Raw genomic sequence first — 12698 nt, forward strand, 5'->3', positions numbered from 1 at the left:
CGCGCGCCGCGTCTGACGTCACTGCCGCGCGACGAGCCCCACCCCACCCCTACCCCAGCCGCACGCCCGGCGCGCCTCGCCTGACGTCAGTGCCGTGCGCACGAGCCCCGCCCCTTCCGCATCGCGCCCCGCCCCCCGCGGTTAGCCCCGCCCACCCCGCGCATGGCCCCGCCCCCTGCGCAGCTTGCGTGCGTCCCCCCCTTCACGCTGAGCTTAATACATTTTCTTTTCTTTCATATGTGGGGGGACAAATCGTGTTCCACAGCTTCCTCACAGCGGGAGGAGGAAAAGCAGGAGCCGAGCTCTTCGCTCAGTGACCTCTGCTAGGGCCTGAGGGAATGGCAGGAGGATGTGCCGGGGCGGTTTGGATTGGATATTGGAAACATGGAGTCGCACACTTGTTGAGTTGGAAAAGACCTTTAAGACCATAGAGTCCAACCGTACCTATCCACTACTAAACCATGCCCTTGAGCACTTCATCTACCCGTCTTTTAAATACCTCCGGGGTGGTGACTCAACCACCTTCCTGGCAGACTGTTACAGTGCTTGATAACCCTTCTGACAAATCAATTTTTCCTAATATCCAGTCCCATCCCCCCCAGGTGCAACCTGAGGCCATTTCCTCTTGTCCTATCATTCATCACTTGGGAGAGGAGCTACAAGGTCCTTTCAGGTAGCTGTAGAGAGCAATGAGGTCTTCCCTCAGCCTCTTCTTCTCCACCCTAAACAACCCCAGCTCCCTCAGCTGCTCCTCATAAGGCTTTTCCTCCAACCCTTCACCAGCTTCGTTGCCCTTCTCTGGACACGCTCCAGAGCCTCAATGTCTTTCTTTTAGTGAGGGACCCAAAATTGAATGCAGTGTTCAAGGTGTGGCCTCACCGATGCTGAGTACAGGGGTACAATCGCTTAGGAAAAGGCTTTTCACCCACAAGGTGGCGGAGCACTGGATCAGGCTTGCCAGGGAAACAGTCATGGCACCAAGCCTGACAATATTCAAGAAGCATTTGGCCAATGCCCTCAGACATGTGGTGTGAATGTTGGGGTTGTCCTATGCAGGGACAGATGAACTTGATGATCCTTGTGGGTTTCGTCCAAGTCACGATATTCTGTGATTCTATGATTCTGCGATTCTAAGATTCTAAGTTTTGATTGCATCCCGTGGCACTGTCTTCTGCATAATCCAGCGGGAGTACTGAACACTCATAGTTCACAGAACCAGCTCTTAATGAGCTCATACACGGTCATGAGCAGTCAAGCATTACTCACCTGTGGGTTAGCAATAAAACTCGCATAACGTGTGATGCCCGCAGAGTGCGAAGGAGGAAGTGACTCAGAACACACAGCACATTATAAACCAGACCTGTGAATTTAACTTGCTGCACGGGTTTATGAACATCGGCTAAATTAGCGCCATAACCTTCCCTCTGCTGCTGTAATTCCTGTAGGGCCAAAAGGAATATCTGGGGAACTCTTCGCTAGATTAATAAAGCCCACTCTTCTTACTACTTCCAAGTAACTATGATGCGAGATTGACTTAATTAATTTCAGCGTCACTTTTTGATTTTGTTTTGTAATAACCTGGTTCACTGAACCTTTTCAATACTGCCACTAGGCTGCCTGTTCTGGGCAGAGCATAAAAGGTAGACCCGCAATCATTCCTGTACGTGGGAAGCTTGTGGTACTCTCTTCCTCAAGTTACCTGGCTGGAAGTTTATATTGAAGGATGCTTTGGTCAATTTTTGGGCATGGTCAGTAGGAGCTGTTCTCCTTGGCTCAACTGCAAATGTGGAAAGAATCATAGAACCATAGAATCATAGAATGGTTTAGGTTGGAAGACACCTTAGAGATCATCTAGTTCCAGCCTCCCTGCAATAGGCAGGGACGCCTCCCACTAGATCGGGCTGCCTAAGGCCCCATCCAACCTGGCCTTGAAAAGAGAGGATGTACCAAAGATTAAGTCGCGTGTTCGGGCTTAGGGAAATTAGGTATGGTAAGGATATATGGTTGAGAAAGTGCGGTTTATTGAGTTGGCCTCAAAAGACAATTGGCCAAGTGACAGGAGAGCTGATGATTTCTAGAAGAATCTTTTAGCTATGTTATCATTGGGATTCAAGCATAGATTCTCATGGTGTGAAGTGTTCAAGAAAACTGTATATATTGAATCATGTGTATGTGTTTCTTTCTTAATACCATCTTCACAGTGTGAGGTAGAACCATCTTTTTTATCCTTTCAATGTTGATTATGCCATCATAGTGCCTTTGGTCTACATTTTTTCTACATTTTATTTGAAACATTTCCTCAGGGATGTAATTTCCCTTCTCTCTTTACCTTCTCATTCTGATAAGTGTATCAGAGTATACTCAAATACATTCCTTTCACTAATATTTCTGTCTGTGTCATCTGTACTTACGATTTTCAAATCTGTAATGTTATACTTAGCTTTTAGACCTAGGTCTAAAATTATAAGCACGTCACAGACATGTAAGTAGTAAATACCTTTTCTGTCACACTGAACTGGCTTCTGAAACTCTAGGAAAAAAACCAACTGTTTTCTGGAAATGTGAATGAGATTAAAAAAATAAACTCAGAAAAGGCACACATGTGTCTATAGATAACAGGCTAAATCTTGTTCTCTCAACTTAAGTCTTAGTCATACAATGTTCCTACTATAATTTGACTTTGCAGCTAGGTTTGCCTGAGGAAAGACTGGCTGAACGCTAAGTAATGACATCAAGATTCATTCCTGAGAAGCTAATGAAGTGTCACATCAAGGGTACTACTTCAGTTTGAGGAACAAGTACAGTCACATTATCTTAACACTTCCCAGTGCTGAAGTTCCTGTTTTACCATGTTCTAAGAATCTTTATCATAATGATTGTATAAAACTAAGTGTAATGAAAATAAAACACATTAAAGATATTAATGTTGGTACTTATTTGCCTGAGCTAAGCCCTCCTCCTAGTTGCCTGGGACATTGTTATGATGTTAAGTGGCACAGGCGTGCATGATCACCTGTGTTTCTTAAGGCTGAGTTAGCTGTTGTGTAAAATGCTTCCCCTTGGTATAGACAGAAGGGGTTGACACGGCACATCACGTGAACACCTTGGGTCAAGAATAGATAGATACGTCAATAAAACAAGTCATGTCTACAGCCCAACCAGGCGTGATATCTGTGAGTCTTCTCCACTGTGGCAGCTGAGATGTAGCTAGGGATGACTAATAGTGTCAGAGTGAGACTTTGATATTAATTAGATGGCAGGAGACCCATGCAGTTAATCATTGACTTAATGAACTTAACAGTGCAGATAGACAAGGCAGAGAAGAAAGGTAGGAAAATATAACCTCTATTTTTCTATATGTTTCTATATTTTTCTGGCTGCTGAAATGCTGCAGAAAAATCAGTCTGATCTAGGTAACAAAGGCTGTCAGTAACAAAATTAGTGAGTAAAATTCAGGTTTTCCAAATCCAATTATTTTACCTTGATCCATCGCAGCGTACACATGATTTCATGCACCAGAGACTGAACCTCCAATAGACAAGCAGTGCAGCTGGGTTGAGCAGAGACAGTCGGTCTGGCCATGTAGCCTGTAAGCCTCTGCATTAGGAAACATGCTGGGCTAAAAAAGCAGGAGCACTGTTCTAAGAAATCCAAGCAACCAGCTGGCCTTGGGAACATGTCCAGCTGTAATGTAGTGCCTTTGGGAGCGGTGCTTCTATGCTATTCCCAGGTAGATGGCTGCCGTCAGTCATCACTTTTAATAGCACGAACCCCATGACAGCATCGTGGAGGAGGACTGTGTTCTAAGAGCCCTTATTTTTAATGCACACAAGAGACTGGGCACAGAGGAAGTGTTGCATAGCTATGGAGATCAGGAGAGAGAGTTTAAACTGTACTCCGCACAAGAAAGGCTGAAGCCAAAATAAAGCCATATTACATCTATGGCACTAGAGGCAACGGTGAGCTTTGGGGAACGACTTGAAGCATTGGATTTTGAGGAGTAAGTGGTTCTCAGACTCTGTATCCCATCCCATGGCCTGAGGTGTCAGTGCAAGCATCTCCACCACAGGTCAGAGATCCTTTTCACGGAGACTTCACGTCACACTCCTTTCTTCAGCAGCTGCAGCAGCAACTGAAGGAAAATAGAGCCCTGCTTTGAAAGCCAGAAACTTTCTGCTTTGACATGCCCCCTTCCCACCATCTCCTGTGTCTGTGGAGGTAAAAGCAGTGGGCGTGAGAGGCAGAGACTTCCCTGGACAAACCCAGCCTTTCTAGGAGAGCCTGCAGACTCGGCACAGGTGCAGAAGAGGGAGAAGTAGCTTTTGGGCAGAGATTTCCTCCATGCCTGAACCTTCCCCCACGTAAGTGTCATTGGTCACGTATCATGCCCATGTGCCATTGTCCCTTCCTGCACAACAGAGATGGTGGCTTGCAGGGGGGACAACCCACTGCTGCTGCCACCAGCCACCAGTTTCAGATTTTGTTCCACGGGAATGATCAGTTCTTGAGCACATCTGAGCTGCACCAGCTAGGAGCAGGGCAGCTCAGGGCACTGGAGCAGCCCCAGCCCCAGGCATCACGCTCCTCCCTGGGGTTAAGCCAAGGCCAGGCTGGGACATGGACCAGTGGATGGGGATCAGATTCAGCCCCCACGAAGGGCAGTGGGGTAAAACACAGCCCCAGCATGGCTAGGCGGGGTCATGGGGTCACAGGTTGTTGAGAAGAATCAAATTTAAACCAAGTTTGGAAGGTGAAGCATCTACTTCTGCAAAACTGATATTCAAAACCTAACATTTTATCTCCACCTCCTACTTTTACCATCTGGCTTGAGAGAACATGAAGCCTGCTGGTAGACCTTGGTATTGCTCATTCATTTTGCTAGGAAAACATTCAAAATCTGTGATGGATGGTGGTAATGTATTTTCTGGCATAGTACAGTAATGGGTCTGGTTGAGTATCCCTGGAAAAGAAAATCTAAATTTGTACCTTTTTAGCTAAACTCTTCAGATTTCTTAGTTTTGTTAATTTTCACTCTACTCTCTGTTTTATTTTTTCAACGTTGAAATGTCAAAATATGTGAATGCTGGAAGGTGAACAATGGTTTTGATTCAGGTATGTGTATATACAAAATGTGTTCTGGACTAAGTTGCTATACACTAGACAGTAGAATTACTCCAGACGTACTTCGTAGTGAAATTAATCCAGGACATCAGGAAAATAGCCTGAAAAAAATATTGCAGCTATAACTGAGGATGTATTTTGGAACTGTTCACTTGATCCTTTGATGAAACAAAACAGTAAAAATGTAGCTTATTTTCTTAAATAGTAAAAAATACAGTCCACTACTACGCCTTTTGAACAATATCTAGCACAGTGAATTTCAGTATTTTTTTTGCTGTTAGGTGAGTACCAGCAGAAATTTTCAGGAACAAAAATGTAATCTGAAACAATATTTTTCTTAGTTCTGTCTTTATTGTCTTCAAGGGTAATATTTGCCCTATTGAACATAAGTCTGGGAATTTCTGAGGCTTTCCTCATCATGAAATCACCAAACAGGGTCGCTTATATTGACATTTTATACAGGCCAAGGACAACATTTCACCTAGGTCTTCTCTGCATAGCATGTCATATGTTAGGTCTTGCTAACTCATTGAGATTGCATGGAATAAAGTCTCTTTGATGATGACTTCATGCACAGTTGAGCATATCTGGCTTCAGGGCTGTATTGGTTGACCCATGTTCATTTAAGATATCCAGTTTTGGCAGCTGGAACTGCCAACTCTTCTACGCGTATATGAGTTCAGGGAGGGATTTTGTGCTATGCATTGTAGAGTTCGGTGTAGCAGCATTTTGCTTTGAAATGTCTTTACAATCACAGTGTCAAACAGGCTTGCAGCCCTACCACTTCATAGATTTTATTGTTAAAAAAATTGAAAAATACTCCTCAGCCAATGTTTCTTCGAGTTTAGAAAGCTTCAGGTTTGGACTGTACACTTTGGATTGCTTCATGCTGCCTTCATTTAAGATTCTGATGACCTGTAAAATCTTTGGAACAACTCCTAAGGATATTGTGGATGCTCTCTTCACCTGGGGGTCTTTTTTAATCACTGCCAGATTTTTCAAAAATATATGCTATGGTCCAAAGAGAAATCACAGTTCTCATAAAATCAGTAGATCAGGTTCTACAGCCTGTGTTATGCAAGGATTCAAGCCAGCTGGTTGTCACAGCTTGTGTCTCACTATCTTAAAAACAAGACACAAATCTGTGAGTTGACCCAGATTTTCTTTCCGGAAATCTGCTCTCCTGTGCAATAGAAAGCCTGTAGTATTTACTGTTGCCAGAGTGCCAGAAATATAAATTGTGTCAGACAACGAGAAGCAGAAAAGCAGTTCTGCTCCAGTAGGTACTTTTAAAAGTCTTACCAGACTCCTCTATCTAGATGACAAGGGAATAATTTTTGCCATTCCAATATACAGCAGAACAACTGAATTGAGCTGTTCCAAAACAGAGTCGTACTGCATGAGTAAGTTTTAAAACTGATGTGCTACTTCTGATGCTGCCAGCAGACAGCACACTAAATTCAAAGTGGCTTTTGCCTGTGTGACTGTAGGGAGCAGTGTTTACAACATTACAGAATGACTTTCAGTCTGAATGAAGAAGAAGATAAAGGGGAAGGGGAGTGGTCTGGGACTGCAGCTCCTTCAAGTAATTTTTTCTTTGGAATGGCTCCCTCTTTCCACAGTACAGAAGATGCAGTGGTGGTGTGCTGGGGGATGAGCATCGTAGTGGTAAGACACTTGCTGTTGTCCCTCTCGATTATGCAGGCTTAGAGGAGCATAAGAAAGTCCCATGACCACCAAAGGCCAGCAGCTGTACTAGGAGTAACACGCTGCACAGCTGCTGCAATCCAATCTGCACTGGATTTCTGGGTTACCATTTCTGTCCTAGATTCTTTTTTAGTAATCCCTAAGACTTTTAATTAGATCTTGTATGGAAAGGAGCAGAAACTGGATAGAGAAGTCATTTAACTTCCTCTTCATCCAAGCCGGTCTTAGCAGAATAATTTTCTTCTTAAGCAGCAAGCTCTTTGAACGAGGCTATTATTCTGCCATAAGCTGTCTATAATCCTTCCACATGTACAACACTTTCTCCAGACCTTTCAATACAACTAGCGCTGGCAAGTCTGCTCTTGCCCTATATTACTCCAAACCCACTGAAGTTGATAGCCATCTTTGCAGTGGGCTTTGAATCTTGACCTTAGATAGACAGACAAATAGGCAATTGCATTACCTCAAGTCTCCATAGACCTAATGACATGTTTACATCGTACTCCTGTTACAGAAATGTTAATGGGTTTGTGCTAATAAGTTTATTAGGGTGCTAGAATATGCATGCAATATCCTCTGAAGTTTCCTCATAAAGCTTAGTGGAACTACTAGATCTCAGAAGGACTCAAAAAATCTACTTCTCATTAGGTTACCTAAGGTCTGGGTAAATGTAACTGGGACAATGAAAAGGAAGCATTCTATTATAAAGTCCTAGCACTTTCTTTTGTAAAATATGGAGTAATTTTTTACAATTTAGAAATTCTTTATATTTTTCCTGTTATGAGGCAACATAATATTCTTTTCTATGTGTTTTGAGGTGCAAGTCTAGTGGTCCTCAGTTAGTGGTGATATGAGCTGAATCTAATGCTGAGTATGGGAATAGCTCCCCTGCTTTCATGGGCACTAATCAGTTTATATTAGCTGGTGTTCTGGACCATTATTTGTAAATGTTATATCTGGAAGTCAAGACAGGTTTGCAGGTATAGCTTTTATAATTTACTGATCATACAGACAGTGTGCAGGGTGTGTTCCTTCAAGTAGTGCATAAGTATGTGCACTGTGATTTGGCTGCCTTTAACAGGTCTGTCAAACAACAGCTGGAGAAACAAGAATTAACACGTTCACACCTCTTCTTAGCTGCATTCAAGAATAAACAAAGGCCTTCACTGAAAACACACCAACAGGAGAAAATTCAGCCTATGAAGGCATGCCTATTTCTAGTGAAATCTTCAGCAAATATTTATTCTAAGTTTTTATTTTCCTCTAATACCCATATATTCAGGCTGTGAGACTGCACTAAGCAGCTCTGGAAAAGTGTTGGCCTTCACCCACACTAATCACACAGACGAATAACTACTTGGATTGCAGAAGAAAGTGACTCATCTACTGATGACAATGGATAAAAGAAATATGGGAAAGAAATCCCTAATTCTCACACCCCCTTCCTCTTTGCAGTAAAAGGAGACACTTAAGAGAGTAATAAAAACACAGAGCCAGAAGGCAAGCTGCGTGTCAAGAGTCCAGGTCTGCTACAGTGTGCAGTGAAGGTTGTGTAATCCCTTCCAGAAACTGCAGAAGCTCTGAGTTAAACCTACTTTGGTGTCTGAGGGAGAAGGCTGCTTGGTCCCTTTACTCCTCTTGGGAAAGGTACTGCTGCCAGTTACGTCAATGTGATCTCCATTCTTTTTAGGGCTTCCACATTGATCTAGTAACAGGAGCAATCCTATCCACATGTAGTTTTTATTTTGCTAGGTGAAGGGCAATAATTCTAAAATTGCTCCTTTGCTCAGCTCAGAATTTACTGATGGATTATTATGCTGCCAGTAATTCACTAGCTGAGGTCCTCCACAGATTTGTAATCAATCATGATAAATTAAAATAGGTAGAGAAAGCATTCTCAGAAATGGTACTTCCATGGTCTCAATAAGGTGAATCCATTCACCTTAACAACTAAATGAAAAGAAAATAACTAAGGAAAGATGACAAATGTGAATGTGTTTGTATTTTTTCCTGGGACCATGATGCACGTGATGCAGGGAGGCTGGTACAGTAACTGCAGGCATCACTGACAAAGGAAGTCAGAGAGTATTGTCTGTGTCCCCATGAGATGGCACCCTGGACAAGCAGGGATAGGTTCAAAATTTTTTCTTCCTCTCTGTTTTGTTTCACAGAAGTTGGTTTTATGTGGGAAAAAGATAATTTTTCAGAATTATATGTTTGGGTTTTTTGTCTCTTTTACATGCGTGGATTTCACTTCTTAGTCACGTTGCAAGGCTATTTTCACAGGTTCTTCCAAGTAGTCAGTCAAATCTATCTCTTTATTAAGCTGATTTATTTTTATTACATCAAGCATTATGCATGGTTCTAAGTGTTGAGAGCAACACCATTAGGGAAAATATTCAGGTCCTCAATAACCCGATTCCAGTATATGGGATCCTTCATTTCCCATTCACTGGATTAAAGGTTTTGTTCTCACTGAAAGTTCTCAGTTATTTAGTTGCCTAATTAATCTTTTTCACAGTGAAATATATACCCTAGTCCAGAACAGCCTCACTAAAAAAACCCCAAAGTGAGCACATGTAAGTATGAGTAATTAATTTCCTGTCCATTATTAGAAATAATCACCAGTGAGTAATACTTCTATGTCAGCAGGCATGTCTGAAGAAAACTGTAATGATAGCATACATGTTGAATCAGTGTGTTGCTATGTGACGCCATCCTTTCTGTGTATCAGTGCAAACACCTTGGGAAGAAAGAGAAAAGAGAGTGAGACAGCTTGTTACTGTTCAGTTTGTGTCTCTCTCAATGGAACAATAGAATAACAACTTATTATTGTGTTATTTTAATTTCAAATTAACTTGTGGTTTATAACTGTTGGCCTGATCTTTGCTAGCACTTCTTAATGAAAATGAAAAGTATTTTGGCTATGGCTTATTCCTGTTGATATTTGAGTAATCTAGAGCCGTGTCACGTGAAGAGTATGAAATGTTCTGCTGTGTAAGCCTGTTTACAGACACTGCAGCCTCACCCTCTAAATTTTTCTAATTGGGTTAAAATTGTAGAATCAAGATAAAAGCGTACAAGAAGACCTCCTGTCATTGTCTTCCTTATAAGATCCACAGATCACTGTGATAGCTGTGACTCGATTAGAAGACCTTTCATGACTGGCATTGTAGAAAGAACACACCAGTTTGTTCTATTCATTATTCAGTCCTGCTTGTAGATGGTTCCCCATGCGGTCTCCAAAGCAGGACAGCATGAATTGCAGTCAGACGTGCACTGCGAATTAGCGAGTTTGGGGAAAGAAAAACCCAAACAACTACAGTGGATGCTTTGAGTTCCTGAAACAGCTGAAATACTTCTCCATGCTGTGTTGAGCAGCAGGAATATTCCCTCCCACCAAATGAACTTGTTCAAAGAGCAGAGAGGAGGAGGCTGTTTTTCTTTCCTTTCCAGTGGCTTGTAGGAACAGTGTTCCTAGGAGGTGTCACAGGGAGGGGCAGGGAAGAGCTGTGGAGTGAGGGCAGAAAGCAGTCTGAGTAACAGGAGAGTCATCTCACCAGTTGCATCCCTTCTGCAATGAAGCGTGTCCAGCTTGCTGGCTCGTATATGAGGGCACACATACATCCCTGATGGATCCCAGTGCCCAGCAAGGTCTTTGTTTGTGTTTTCCCATGGGTTATTAAAGACCTGGAAGAGTGGGGACAAAAGCACAGTAGTTACATTGTCAGTGTACTGTAGTTTATCTGAGTTACAAGGATTCAGATTTAAATAAAGTGTTCCATGTCAGACCCCCATTATTTCTATATTATTTACCTTATTTTCTGAGATAATATTACAGTAGAAGGTTTCCAACACACAGGGAGCTTAAAATAGCTTTGATTTTTTGATAAATAAAAACCCTGCTACTGGCTATATTTTTTTTAATCTCTGTGATAGAAATACAGGCCATAATAGATGTGTGCGTTCAAAATGTTTAGAGTTTAAACAGAACAAGACTAACTTAGTGAAACATAAATGCAGGAGATGGAGAAGCTGATGCAAATAGTTTTCATTCAGTCAAACTGAGAAGAGTGTTCCCAGACTAGGGGAGAACTGCTTCATTTCTTGTCCCTGGCAGACCTGACACATCTGAAGCCAAGCACCTTCATATGTCAGGAATTTCCATAAATACAAAAAAGAAGATACTGAGAAGTCACATTTCTTTTAATTTTACCTCCAAAGCAAATGAACCCAAAATATCCATTCCTGAGGGAAGTAGGACTGCCTTCTGATATACTTGGATAGCTGTGCCCATGTAGACTCCTTCATTTGAAGCATCACAGTTCCAGCAGTGATTATTAGTGTCATGGTACCTCGACAAGAAATAATTATTCTCAGCAGTAACTAGGTCAGGTTGAAGGATTCTGTACAGTCACACAGTGCCAGACCTCAGCTATTAAATAGCAGCAATCTAGTGGAAGGTAAGTGATTTTTAGCCACTTCCAGCCTGGCAGGGTTGAGTCCTTTTTCAACTGTTCAGCCTTTAACAGAAATTGCTGCAGCTACTTCCATCTGTGTTTCCCACTGATCACTAGCATGGAAATGGATCTGGTGAGTTGTGCTGTCTCTGTCAAGGCAGTCTGGTTGTTGCCTGTGTCCTGGCAGGTTATCCAGAAGCTCCTGAGCTACTTCCCAGTCACTATACTTGGTAGACCTAGATCTGAAGGTAAGTTTGCTCCTGCAGAGATGGCAATGTTTGGCCTTAGATTACCTGCAGACATCTGAGAAGAACCTGGCAGCCAACATTAATGTAGATTTTCATAAAAATTTCTCTTACAGAGGCATAATTATATACATAATAATAATAATGACCCAGAAGGCACAGTTTAGGCAGCTGGCCTATATCTTATTTTGATTGCTTAAACATAGCCACACCCTGTCATTGTTATGAATTCACTTATGGGGAAGCATACAAATTTTAAATTTGCTGTCTGGTAAATGATAGAAGGTGATCCTCATCAGCATCGCAGCAGAAAGTAAAATACAATTTCCTTTGGGTAATAAGATCTTAGGAGACTTTTGGAAGGAAGCATGGGTAGGATCTGATGGAGTGGAGTAATTTATGCTCAAAGCAAAATAGGAACATGTCATTCCAGAAGGAGATAACAGCTCCCCAGTTTCCACTGTCACTAAGGAGGCACTGTGTCAGTGAAAACAGATCCTTTGGTTTCCCAGCCCTTTCATTTGAGCAGCCAGGCATGCCAGCACTGCAAACCTGAAAGCAAATTCAATTACCTTGTATTTATCTCTTTTTTTTGTAGAACACTGGAAGCCTAAAAGCATGCAAGGCTGCCTGAGGTTTCCAAGGTGTGAACTTGAGCTGTGCCTGTGGTGTAGCACACTGTTTCCTTATGGGGACTGAAGTGAAGCTGCCCAACCAGGGAATGGTGTAGAGCAGGGGTAGCCCACCTCTTCTGTGCTAAGGTGTGCTACACCTGGTGGCCTGCACCATCACCTTTCTCTCTCACTTTCTTCTCCCCATCATGTTCATCAATGGTAACGTGGACTGTATGACATGAACCCAGCAGTCCCTATCCTGGAGGTGAAGGGATGAGACTTTCTGTTCCCCTCCCACCTCTGGGGACAGATAGCAGGAGGAATGGCTGCTCCCCTGCAGAGGACCTGGCTGCCTGTGAGAGGAACCTCTCACTTTACAGCAACAAGAGCAGAAGATATTTTTCCTTGAGTATTAGCTGCACTCTGGCCTTGGGCTTTTGAGGCAATCAAATGCACACGTACATCCATTACAAAGACAGAGTTAAGATGCTGTCTTAATGCATACACAGATGAGAACTGCCTGGCTACACACTCCTACGTGTTTTGGTTGT

The sequence above is a fragment of the Phaenicophaeus curvirostris genome, chromosome 3 (genome assembly GCF_032191515.1).
Source record: "Phaenicophaeus curvirostris isolate KB17595 chromosome 3, BPBGC_Pcur_1.0, whole genome shotgun sequence".
Taxonomy (NCBI): domain Eukaryota; kingdom Metazoa; phylum Chordata; class Aves; order Cuculiformes; family Cuculidae; genus Phaenicophaeus; species Phaenicophaeus curvirostris.